This window comes from Schistocerca piceifrons, chromosome 3 (genome assembly GCF_021461385.2).
Source record: "Schistocerca piceifrons isolate TAMUIC-IGC-003096 chromosome 3, iqSchPice1.1, whole genome shotgun sequence".
Lineage (NCBI taxonomy): Eukaryota > Metazoa > Arthropoda > Insecta > Orthoptera > Acrididae > Schistocerca > Schistocerca piceifrons.
Genome location: NC_060140.1, coordinates 265,654,298 through 265,667,997, shown reverse-complemented (window position 1 = coordinate 265,667,997; position 13,700 = coordinate 265,654,298). Strand labels below are relative to the sequence as shown.

Genomic DNA, 13,700 nt, shown 5'->3' with positions numbered 1-13,700 from the left:
CACTGCTTCCCTTTCATGTCCCTCGACTCTTATAACTGCCATCTGGTTTCTGTACAAATTGTAAATAGCCTTTCGCTCCCTGTATTTTACCCCTGCCACCTTCAGAATTTGAAAGAAAGTATTCCAGTCAACATTGTCAAAAGCTTTCTCTAAGTCTACAAATGCTAGAAACGTAGGTTTGCCTTTCCTTAATCTTTCTTCTAAGATAAGTCGTAAGGTCAGTATTGCCTCCCGTGTTCCAACATTTCTACGGAATCCAAACTGATCTTCCCCCAGGTCAGCTACTACCAGCTTTTCCATTCGTCTGTAAAGAATTCGCGTTAGTATTTTGCAGCTGTGACTTATTAAACTGATAGTTTGGTAATTTTCACACCTGTCTACACCTGCTTTCTTTGGGATTGGAATTATTATATTCTTCTTGAAGTCTGAGGGAATTTCGCCTGTCTCATACATCTTGCTCACCAGATGGTAGAGTTTTGTCAGGACTGGCTCTCCCAAGGCTGTCAGTAGTTCTAGTGGAATGTTGTCTACTCCTGGGGCCTTTTTTCGACTTACGTCTTTCAGTGCTCTGTCAAACTCCTCACGCAGTATAATATCTCCCATTTCATCTTCATATACCTCCTCTTCCATTTCCATAATATTGTCCTCAAGAACATCGCCCCTGTATAGACCCTCTATATACTCCTTCCACCTTTCTGCTTTCCCTTCTTTGCTTAGAACTGGGTTTCCATCTGAGCTCTTGATAATCAAGCAAGTGGTTCTCTTTTCTCCAAAGGTCTCTTTAATTTTCCTATAGGCAGTGTCTATCTTACCCCTCGTGAGATACAGGTATGCGTATTCAAATACAGAGGTATGTAAACAGGCAGAATACGGTGCTGCGGTCGGCAACGCCTACATAAGATAACAAGTGCCTGGCGCAGTTGTTAGATCGGTTACTGCTGCAGCATTGGCAGGTTATCAAGATTTAAGTGAGTTTGAGCGTGGTGTTATACTTGGCACACGAGCGATGGGACGCAGCATCTCCGAGGTAGCGATGAAGTTGGGATTTCCCCTTACGACCATTTACGAGTGTACCGTAAATATCAAGAACCCCGTAAAATATCAAATCTCCGACATCCCTGTGGCCGGGAAAAGATCCTTCAAGAATGGGACCAACGACCACTGAAGAGAATCGTTCAACATGACAGAAGTGCAACCCTTCCGCAAATTGCTGCAGATTTCATTGCTGGGTCATCAACAAGTGTCAGCGAGCGAACCATTCAACGAAACATCATCGATATGGGCTTTTGGAGTCGAAGGCCCACTCGTGTACCCTTGGTGACTGCATGACAAAAACCTTTACGCCTCGCCTGGTACTGTCAACACCGACATTGGACTGTTGATGGCTGGAAACATGTTACCAGGTTGGACGAGTCTCGTTTCAAGTTGTATCAAGCAGATGGACATGTATGGGTATGGAGACAACCTCATGAATCCATGGACCCTGCATGTCAGCAGAGGACCATTCAAGCTGGTGGAGGCTCTGTAACGGTGTGGGGCGTGTGCAATTGGAGTGATATGGGACCCCTTATATGTCTAAATATGACTCTGACAGGTGACACATATGTAAGCATCCTATCTGATCACATGCATCCATTCATGTCTGTTGTGCATTCCGACAGACTTGGGCAATTGCAGCAGGATGATGCAAAATCCCACAAGTTCAGAGTTGCTACAAAGCGGCTCCAGAAACACTCTTCTGGATTTAAACTCTTCCGCTGGCCATCAGACTCCCGAACATTATTGAGCATATCTGGGATGCCTTGCAACGTGCTCTTCAGAAGAGATCACCACCATCTCATACTCTTATTGATTTATGCACAGCCCTGCAGGATTCATAGTGTCAATTCCCTCCAGCACTACTTCAGACATTAGTAGAGTGCATGACACGTCGTGTTGCGGCACTTCTGCGTGCTCGTGGGGGCCCTACACGATATTAGGAATGTGTACCACTTTCATTGGCTCTTCAGTGTAAATGTAATCTGAGTACGCAACTGGTGCGGCTTCAGTAACAATTCCCTGAAAATATTCACCTTTTATTTTTTATTTTTTTGTTTTTTAGTAGCTTGTATTCATACTTAGCTGCCCTTGCTGGCTTTTAACAGCCTTAAGCTCAACAATGTACAAGTCATTACATCGTCAATATACGACAGGATATCGCATATTGTTGGCCACGTTCCTCTCCACGAGAGAAAAATCTGGCGTGCCATACTCTTTATTTCACATTTCGCCATGTAGTGGAACGTGGAATTCCACGCTATGACCTCACCAGCTCCTCATCCACAAACGTCTTTTTCGTTCCGTGAGAGGGCGGATTTTCCTGCGCAGTCGACGAGCCAGCCTGGATGGTCGAGGTACAGTATAGGCCAGGCAGCGGCACACGGGTAGGGCGGACTGAGAATTGGACCGTACATGACTCTGATTACGACTTAAGCCGTCCTCTCACGGGACGTAAAAAAGGCAAGTGGACGAGGAGTTGGTGGCGTGACAGCGTGGAATTCCACGTTCCAATACACACATCGGTAGGTAAAGGCTTCCTGTAGCTGGTGTTTTCAATGTTATAGCGTATGTGCTACGAAAGTGTACCATTTTAATGGTGCGGCACAATGATGGTCTATCAAAAGCGCGTGGTTTTTGGCACAATTTGCATTTTAATATCAAGTCATGACGTTTGCAGAAGCTTATAAACTCAAAGGAAAAAAGTACATTTGTAGATACAGTCTTCCGCAGTTATGTCATGTACGAAACACCCACCTCCTTGCAGTTTTTCTAACCCTATAATTTTCTAAAAGATTGTGGGTCTTTCTTATTAGTATAATAGAAGTATTATCTCAAAAATTGATGTAATTTATTATAAATAATTCATTTGCTGCATTTCTTGTTGCAAAGGCCAGTAGCTGGAATGTTTCCCTTGAAGCCAGAAAACTTAACGTGACTGTCAGTCTATATCAGAAAGTAAGCGCAAGTTACACACAGGAAGTTTTTGCTATTATAAAGCTTTCTGTAAAATATATATACCTACGTCTCGGTTTATGGACTGGCTCAGGTTTGTATCTTGCCAATCAACATCTTTTTATATGATGGTGAGCAGCTTCGAATACTGAAATCTACGTAATGAACTACGATATTTCAGTGTGTTGATGGTCAATGCAACATCGAGAATGTGGATATTTTGCGTGCGCAAACTAACGTTAGACACGATACCTTAACCATTTCTATTTAAACCCAGAAATGGGCCGGCCGCTGTGGCCGAGCGGTTCTAGGCGCTTCAGTCTGGAACCGCGCTGCTGCTACGGTCGTAGGTTCGAATCCTGCCTCTGGCATGGACGTGTGTGATGTCAGGTTAGTTAGGTTTAAGTAGTTCTAAGTCTAGGGGACTGATGACCTCAGATGTTAAGTCCTATAGTGCTTAGAGCGATTTGAATCATTTTTGAACCAGAAATGGGATGAAAATGCAATTGAATTAACAAATAACTTCTACTAGTATGTATCCCAGGTCGTCGTACAGCATCATGTAATGTTCCACTACCAGCAATCCGGATGTTCAAGCTGTCGACGAGTCGAGAATCTTCTTCACGATTTTCTCCAATGGCTAACAGAGGTGAGGCGACTATTTAATGGGCAACTGTTTTCGGAAAGAAGCTGTGCGGTTTGCGAGCCAAATAAAGCGGACAACGGCCGCTGAAGAGCGCTGAGAGCGCAAATCATGTTATCCATCTGGTCCGTTGAGCCGACGCCGCTGTTCTGGTGAGGTCGGATGCCCCATCCGCGTCCACGTCTACGTTAGCTGCTTCGTCCCGTGCGAAGACGGCTGTACCACAGTCTAACAAAACAGTCGCGACACTTCGTCTCAATTTTGTTGCCTACTGCGTCAGAAGCGCGCCAAGCGACCAGCAAGCTAAGCTGTTGAGATCGGAGCGATCGTGAAAGCGAGAGCGTATAGTAGTTGTTTATTTTGGTTTGTACAATGGCTTTTACAAATGTGAGTGTAGCGTAGCGCACTAGATTGCAGAAACAATAAGAACAAGATACAATATCTATTTTTTTTTTTTTTTAGGTTCCCTAAGGACCCTGAGAGGTATATACCATCATGTCACTAAACTGTATCGTCAGGATTCGCTTGCAAACTACATGTGTATTGACAATTAATGTTTCGTTTCTGGAGCAGAAAATGGCTAGTGAATTGCAGACGAGAAGATCTTACGAAAACAGACCCTGTTTACCTTCATAATAATGTTAAGTTTTGTCCGCTACACGTCGAACAAAGCCAGTTCATGAATGCAGACAATAATAAACTCGTGTGGAACGCAGTTAACCACACTGTCTGACATTCCAAATGAGCCACCTGAACTGACGATCAAGAGGAAACTACCAAATGGTTCAAATGGCTCTGAACACTATGGGACTTAACATCTCAGGTCATCAGTCCCCTACAACTTAGAACTGCTTAAACCTAACTAAGCTAAGGACATCACACACATCCATGCCCGAGGAAGGATTCGAACCTGCGACCGTAGCGGTCGTGCGGTTCCAGACTGAAGAGCCTAGAACCGCTCGGCCACAACGGCCGGCCAGGAAACTACCACAAAGGTTCGACAATCCGTCTAAAGCCGTAAAACACTCCTATGGCACAGAAGCAGCCAGTTCAACTCTCCATATGTCAGTGCCAGATTCACCCGCTTTGACGTTGAAGTGGTAAAATTAAGTGCAGTTATTCGTATCTAGTAAAAAGGCGTGTGGAGTATCAGAATGTGCAGATCGCTAGACTTCGTGCAAAACTGTTATGGGACAAGAAAAGTACCTGTCATTTTAAGTACAGACAGCAACAGAAACTGTATCAGAAGTGTAGTGTTGGCAGAAGAGCCAACACTGTGTTTCTAGAGGAGGCCGAAATGCACGCGTTTAATTACACTCTGACTGGCGTGAGGTCTGGAACAGGACAATATCTTGAGAATTGCTAATAAAGTACGTAGATGATGTAATACTTAACTTTAATCCACAATTGTAGAACATCTCTCGTTACGGTACATGCTTCATAATATTAATTATCAATTGAATACGGCGCCTTGCTAGGTCGTAGCAAATGTAGCTGAAGGCTATGCTAACTATCGTCTCGGCAAATGAGAGAGTAGTTGTCAGTGAACCTTTCCTAGCAAAGTCGGCTGTACAACTGGGGCGAGTGCTAGTAAGTCTCTCTAGACCTGCCGTGTGGTGGCGCTCGGTCTGCTATCACTGACAGTGGCGACACGCGAGTCCGGCGTATACTAATGGTCCGCGGCCGATTTAAAGGCTACCACCTAGCAAGTGTGGTGTCGCGGTGACACCACATTCCTCCCCCGCAAATCGGCGTACGGTTCTGTGATAAGGCTTCTGCCCGCCGTGGGGAGGACCCCATGTTGACGTATGCGACGAGGTGGGGAGCCTAACAACAGGCGAGGCTGTGCCACCCGCACCCTGCCATTCGGTCCGAGGGGAGCTAGGAAACGCCTGAAAACCTAGTCCAGGGTGCACGCCAACATGCGGTGTATGCGCCCCTAAAGAGACAGGAGGGGCCGTAGGGTCGATCTCCATCGCGTCGGGGCAGCCGACGGGCGAAGACGACATCTGGTCCGGAGCGGGCAAGAGGTCCATGTCGGAGGACAGCTGGTCACGGGAAGCGATCGGCGGCGCGTGACCCAAGGAGGCGCTTGGCGGCTGCAGCGAAGCGTCCACTGCGGGCGTCGCCGGCGGGAGAACAGGCGACGGCGGCGGCGGCGGCGGCGGCGCGTCGCCACGGGGCAAAATGGAAGGCAGCGTCGGTAACACCTGGGGATGACGCGAGCCAGTAGATGGGTCCCCAGGGCGCTGACCGGACGGCACCGTCGCTGAAAGCAGACGGGGAGCGGCAGAACCTGTACGACGACAGAGGCGCAGCTGATGGAGATGCCGACGCACCTCACCAGAGGCCCCCAAAACCAAATACATAGCGCGGCCGAGGCAGCGAAGAATGCGCCCTGCGAGCCAACGCTGTGAACCTCGATAGTTGCGATAGTAGACAACGTCGCCTGGAGCAAAAGCAGGCGTCTGCCGCTGCACAGGAACCTGATGTGGCGGATGCAGCAAAGACATCAAGGTTCGATGAGGACGACCGTGGAGCAACTCAGCCGGCGAGCGACCATCTCGGGGCTGAGAGCGATACGAGGACAAGAAGAGCAATAACGCGTCCTCCCGAGAATGTGACTCTTTCAACTTCAACATCTGCGACTTGAAAGTCCGGACCAATCGTTCAGCGGCACCGTTTGACTGAGGCGAAAACGGCGCGGATGTCAGATGTTGAATACCATTGGCCTTGCAGAATGACTAAAATTCTGCGGACATGAATTGTGGGCCATTGTCGGAAACAATAGTCTGGGGAAGACCTTCTATGCAAAAGATAGCAGATAACGCTTGGATGGTGGCAGATGACGTCGTGGAAGACATCCGGACAACAAAAGGAAAATTACTGAATGAATCGACCAGAACCAACCATCGAGCATTCCAGAATGGACCAGCAAAATCGATGCGCAAGCATTGCCAAGGGGAAGTGGCTTTCGGCCATGCAAAGAATTTTCGCGGTGGTGCGGATTGTTGTTCGGCACACGCCATGCATTTTCGTAATCGCAGCATCGATTCCGAACCAAGTACAGTGCTGCCGAGCAAGTTGTTTCGTGCGCACTATACCCCAATGTCCTTGGTGGAGAAGCCGTAAGACAGAGGACTGTAACGAACGTGGGACCACGACCCGGGACTGATCATTATCAGAACGCAACAGCAAAACACCACGTTGAACAAAAAGTCTCTCCTTGTGAGCAAAAAATCGGCGAACCAACGGATCCTCGATCCGTGATTTTGACAAGGGCCATTGCGTAGCAACAAAACGCAAAACGGTAGCAAGGACAGGGTCAGCAGCTGTGGCTGTAGCTACACGACGAAAATCAATCGGAAACGATTCGACCACGTCATCGGTTTCCGAATCAATGAACATGCAAGCAAGTTCGGAGGAATCGAATGCTCTATCCTCAGCAACAGGCAAACGGGACAACGCATCGGCGTTTCCGTGCTTAGCAGTAGACCAATACAAGATATCGTAGCGGTACTGCGAGAGGAAAATAGACCAGCGAATGAATTTCTGCGCTGTACGTGGAGGTACAGGCTTGTTCGGATGAAAAAGCGACGTCAAAGGTTTGTGGTCTGTGATGATGGTAAAGTGACGACCACACCAGAAATCGTGAAACTTAGTAACACCAAATACGAGAGCCAAGGCTTCTTTCTCTATCTGTGAATAATTTCTTTGCGCAGACGAGAGCAATTTGGACGCAAAGGCAATAGGGCGATCATGCGATCCATCTTTGTGCGCAACCACAGCACCGATCTCGAAAGCCGATGCATCTACCATCAACAAAAGGAGTTTCTGGGGATCGAATGACATAAGGCAAGTATTTGAAAGCAACGCCGATTTCAACTGGCGAAAGGCGCGTTCGCATTCCGTCGTCCAGACGAACGGAACACCTTTACGGCGTAAGCGATGAAGCGGAGCTGAAATGGAAGAGGCATTGCGCACATAGCGATGGTAGTAATTTATTTTACCCAGCACACTCTGTAGCTGCTTCAAATTCTGCGGCGAAGGCAAGTCTTGTATGGCACGGAGGTGCTCGGGACTGGGATGTATGCCTTGGGCATTGATTACATGTCCCAAATATGGTAAGTCACGAGCAAAAAACACACATTTGTCCTTCCGCAAGCAAAGACCATTTTGTCGCCAGACCTGAAATAATGTTCGGGGGTTGGCTAAATGCTCTTCTTCCGTCATTCCGGAGATCACAATATCGTCCAGATAGTTTGCTGCAGTAGGGACCGAGGCACAGACAGTTTGCAGATATTGCTGAAACAATGCAGGGGCGGATGCACACCCGAATGGCAGTCTTTTGAATCGGTACAAACCAAGATGCGTGTTAACCACCAAGACGCGCTGGGATTCGTCGTCCACTGGTATTTGCAAGTACGCATCTGCTAGGTCCAACTTCGAAAAGTCCGCCCTGGTAGCTGAGTGGTCAGCGTGACAGACTGTCAATCCTAAGGGCCCGGGTTCGATTCCCGGCTGGGTCGGAAATTTTCTCCGCTCAGGGACTGGGTGTTGTGTTGTCCTAATCATCATCATTTCATCCCCATCGACGCGCAGGTCGCCGAAGTGGCGTCAAATCGAAAGACCTGCACCAGGCGAACGGTCTACCCGACGGGAGGCCCTAGCCACACGACATTTCCATTTCCAACTTCGAAAAATATTTACCCGGGCACAGTTTGTCAAAAAGATCTTCCGGGCGGGGTAAAGGATAAGTTGCAATCACTAATTGTGGATTCACTGTTGCCTTGAAGTCCACACAAAGTCGCAATTTTCCGGAAGGTTTTGGCAAAATTACTAAGGGTGAGGCCCAGAGAGAAGCCTGCACACGTTCAATCACACCTTGTGATTAATGTTCTTGCGACCTCATCACACAATGCGTGGGGAACATTGCGTGCTCTGAAAAATTTCGGTTGCGCGTTGACTTTCAGTTCCAAATGTGCTTTATAGTTCGTAGCGCAACCGAGGCCCGGTGCAAAAATGTCTGCAAATTCTTCCAATAGACTAGAAACACTGGCTCAAGGCACAGTCTGGTTCACTGATAGGACCTGATTGACTATAGACAAGTTAAACAACTTAAATAAATCTAAACCAAACAAGTTCACTGCAGAAGAAGAACGAAGGACGTAAAAAGACACAAGTTTTGCTTGTCCCTTGTATGTTGCAAGAGGCTGCACTGTCCTAACACAGGGATATTCTGACCGGAATAACTATTTAACTTAACATTTGTGGCACGCAACGGAGGTGTGCCCAGTTGTTTGTATGTGTCTTTATTGAGCAATGAAACTGCAGCTCCGGTATCGAGCTGGAATGGGACCACGTTGCCATTAATGTCCAAGTCAACAAAAAGTTTATTGTCCTGCTGACGACAAGAGCGACTGTCTTGTGCAATTTGAACAGACACTGGTACAGAATCACTTGCTCATTGACGTGATTTCCGGCGACGTCGACGCACACTTTTTGTGGGATGCACACAGTCACTTTTAGAGAGAGTGGCACTGGGCGGAGTGGATGCACACAGTCACTTTTAGAGAGAGTGGCACTGGGCGGAGTGGAATTAACTACATCAACGTCCATGGGCGAAGGTTCACGAGCCTGAGTATTCTTGGTTCGATTCCGGCACGAAGCAAAGGGCCTGGAATGTTTGTGAGTGTCCGATCGGAGCTTTTTCTGGCAAACACTTTGAACATGTCCTTTTTTATTACAGAAAAAGCAAATAGCTCGGCGTGACGGGCAATTCTCACGCGAATGTCTGGTTGCACACCGCGGGCATGATTTTAGCACTGCATTTGCTTGCTGCCGCGGGACACATGGTTGAGATCGTGGCGGCAGCTGCGCGGACGGGCGCGAGGGCTGTTTACAGTTCCGTGCAGCTCGCCCGGCGGGCCGGTTAATGTGACACACGGCTGGCGAAGTTGTAAATGATTCCTGAGCAAAGCCAAGTGTGTCTTGCCTATCCAATATGTCTATCACTTGTTGAAGGGAGGGATTGACTAGTTTCAAAATCTGTTCCCTTATACGAACATCAGAAACGTTATGTGCAATTGCATCACGCACCATAGTATCTGAATAAGGGAGTCCACATTCACACTCAAAAGCACAATCCCTTGTAAGGCCTTGCAAAGTTGCAACCCACTCCCGATTAGTCTGACCGGCCGTACGTTTTGTACGAAAGAACGTATACCTTTTTGCAACTACATTAACTGATTCCTTGAAATATGCATCTAATGCAGACAAAATTTCTTCGTTGGACAGAGTTGCTATGTCGCATCGGAGAAACAATTTCACTATCACACGGTAAGTCTGGACGCCGACACATGATAATAAGTGAGGCTGCCGCTCATTACCTTGAATTCTGTAGGCGGCGAGATGGAATCCAAATTGGCGTGACCACTCCGTCCAGCTTTCCAGTGCCGCATCAAACGGACGAAAAGGTGGTGCAACTGCGTGTTGTGGCTGCGGTAGCGGTGGAGCGGCGGCTGCCGCATCGGTTTGCGTTGCACGTTGACCCTAGACGAGCTGTCCAAGGGCATCCAATAAGGCCTGCGTCTGCTGATTCTGCAAGCGATAAAATTCGGACAGTACATCTGGCGTTTGTGGCGAAGCCATGACACAAGTAAATTAAGCAAGTAGAAAAAAGAAGACCCTTTTGAGACTCGTCGCCATTTTGTAGTGGTGGCAGAAGAGCCAACACTGTGTTTCTAGAGGAGGCCGAAATGCACGCGTTTAATTACACGCTGACTGGCATGAGGTCTGGAACAGGACAATATCTTGAGAATTGCTAATAAAGTACGTAGATGATGTAATACTTAACTTTAATCCACAATTGTAGAACATCTCTCGTTACGGTACATGCTTCATAATATTAATTATCAATTGAATACGGCGCCTTGGTAGGTTGTAGCAAATGTAGCTGAAGGCTACACTAACTATCGTCTCGGCAAATGAGAGAGTAGTTGTCAGTGAACCTTTCCTAGCAAAGTCGGCTGTACAACTGGGGCGAGTGCTAGTAAGTCTCTCTAGACCTGCCGTGTGATGGCGCTCGGTCTGCTATCGCTGACAGTGGCGACACGCGGGTCCGGCGTATACTAATGGACCGCGGCCGATTTAAAGGCTACCACCTAGCAAGTGTGGTGTCTGGCGGTGACACCACAAGAAGGATCAAGCGAAGAAGGACAAACAAAATTTTGAAGACTACAGGATCTAGATATTTAATAAAAGATGCCCTTGACTTGTTGAGACAGATTAGCAAAAAAAAAAAGTTCAAATATATGTGAATTCCTAAGGGACCAAACAGCCAAGGTCGTCGGTCCCTAGACTTGCACACTACTCAAACTAACTTATGCTAAGAACAACAAACACACCCAGGCCCATGGGAGGACTCGAACCTCCGGCGGGAGGGGCCGCGCAGTCCGTGACAAGGCGCATAAACCGCGCAGCCAATGCGCGCGGCAAATTAGCATGCCATCTGCAAGATGGAAAGACGAAAATAAGCTGTTTGCTCTAAATTTATTACATTACAGCACTCAGGCATACAGGTTTCATCAGAATGTTTTATGTTTCCATCCGTGTGTACATTATAGAGGTACGTGGAAAGCATACACATAAAATGATGGATAAGTGACAATATGTTCCGCCTTTTAAAGCTAAAAGTAGAGCATTTCTCCGATACTGATAAACTAGTGCATATGTCATTGGATGAAAAGTCTCTAATGGCAAACTTAACATACGACAGCACATCTGACAGCGTTATTGGCTGTGGTGAAGTGGGGTTTAAACGCACAGTATGTTTCTCCCACTATTTGGCAGTTTCTTGACCCACTTAGAATAATATAAAGATTAAGGTGATACTTGTGGAAACAGGCGACAATGACTAAAACACAGTAGGCCTATGGAACGACAAATGGGGCGTCGATCCCTTTTTCATGTAGAGGTACGTGTGTATGCTCCTTGTGCGTGAATCTATATGTTTATATTCCGTTGATATCAACGCGGTAAGCTGCAGTTCTATCCAACGTCACAAGTGTCTCTTCACGAATATGTTGTAACTTGCCACTCGATTCATGATATTTATCCCTATCTGCGCGTATGTTAGAATCATTTTTAGAAACATCTATGTCTTATGATATTAAAAAAACCCTTGGAGGCAAAAAAATAATTTAAATATTTCGTAAATCACGTAGGAAAGGGATGCAAAACAAACATTATGCTTAAGCCGTCGGCACACGGACCGTGCATCCGAACGTTGAGCGTTGAGCGTGCCGTGTTTCTGACGTCATAACGTGGAACAGCACGTTCGGGAGTCTTTCCGAACGTGCAGAGCAATATCTGGCATGTCAGATATTCTGAGCGTGCGTCTGAGCGTTGACCAATGAGATGGCACAACGCCACCTACGTCACACGCACGCCGTCCCTTCAGAACAGAGTAGTGAGGCGCCATATTGGCATTCATTTCAAGTCTATATGTATATATGCCGTTTCTGAGCACCATCTAATTGAGAATCACTGGAAAACCCATTGTTAACTGTGTGATTCGTTCCAATAAAATAATGAGAAACATCATATTTGTGGCAAAAGAATTATTGTAACTTGCATATTATGAGAGTAGGCTATTTGAAGTCAGCGACATAAGATCCACCCAAAACGCATTGTTCTTGGTACAATTTGTCGTAATTAAATTTCAGTTCGTAACATATCTATGAATAAGGCTTCCAGAAAGTCTTAAAAAGCTATGATTATGAACAAGAGCTGTGGTGTTGGTTTAGCGCAAAGAGTAGTATCTCAGTTTTGTAGAAAATTGTATATTGGGGCGGTGGTTCGCTTATTGACACTCCCAAATTTTTTTCTTAGCATTCGCGTTTTTATTAGGTTCTGGTACTTTATTATTAGTTTAATATAAGTATATACAATAATAGTTGACGTTATGTAAATATTGTGGTGTCACCGCCAGACACCACACTTGCTAGGTGGTAGCTTTAAATCGGCCGCGGTCCATTAGTACATGTCGGACCAGCGTGTCGCCACTTTCAGTGATAGCAGACCGAGCACCACCACACGGCAGGTCTAGAGAGACGTACTAGCACTCGCCCCAGTTGTACGGACGACGTAGCTAGCGATGCACACTGACGAAGCCTCGCTCATTTGCAGAGCAGATAGTTAGAATAGCTTTCAGCTAAGTCCATCGCTACGACCTAGCAAGGCGCCATTAGCCTTGCATAGCTTGTATCTAAAGAGTCTCACTTGCATCGCCACAATCTGCAGATGTACAACAAGGATGGATTAAAGTTAAGTATTCCAGAAGCTACGTACTTTTCTTTATAGCATTCATTACGTATCCTGTTTCAGACCTCACGCCATCCTTCGTGAGCTTATAGCGTGCATTGCGGTCCCTTCAAACCACACTGTGTCGGCACTTCTGTCGACACATCAAATATAAATTCACTTTTTTTGAGGGATGACTTTGTTCGATTGGCTTCATCTACAGGACAGCTTGCACTGCTTGTATAAAGATATTTTGCTCCTTTTTCTTTTACGCTTCGCAATTCACATGTTGCAAAGATTCTGCTACTTAGGAACAGTGATCAAGTAAGACTGACCTTGGGGTTTTACTAATATGTGGGAATGATGAAATAATGTTTATCTTATGCAGAGAAGTATTCCAAATTTGTACCGCACTGTTTGTAATGGAACTTTTATAAGTCTGTGTCCTTATTGATTGGACATGGTACTTTCCTTTTCGTGGACGATGGAGGAAATGTACATTTTAATAGAGGTAACGTGGGAATTTTAGCGCGCCCGTTGAGTAAATAGTGTCATTTACGAACTAGAAACATCCCTCAACTGCCGCTGGACTGCGTTGCGATCGCGTATACCACGTTGGTCATACGTACCGTATGCACAAGTCATATCGTTCCAGGGCGTTCAGCAGCATGTTGAACTTGACGCGCTCAACGTTAACGTTCGACATCACGGTCCGTGTGCCAACGGCTTTACGACGCATTTGAAGTTTTCCTTTCTTGCCGCT

The 13,700-nt window shown here is 46.6% G+C and overlaps 1 protein-coding gene across 1 annotated transcript in view; it reads left to right on the top strand.

Annotated features, from left to right (window-relative positions):
- The window catches only part of LOC124788576 (agrin-like), a 293,248-nt gene that overhangs the window by 64,594 nt on the left and 214,954 nt on the right, over nt 1-13,700 (top strand). The window lies entirely within an intron of this gene.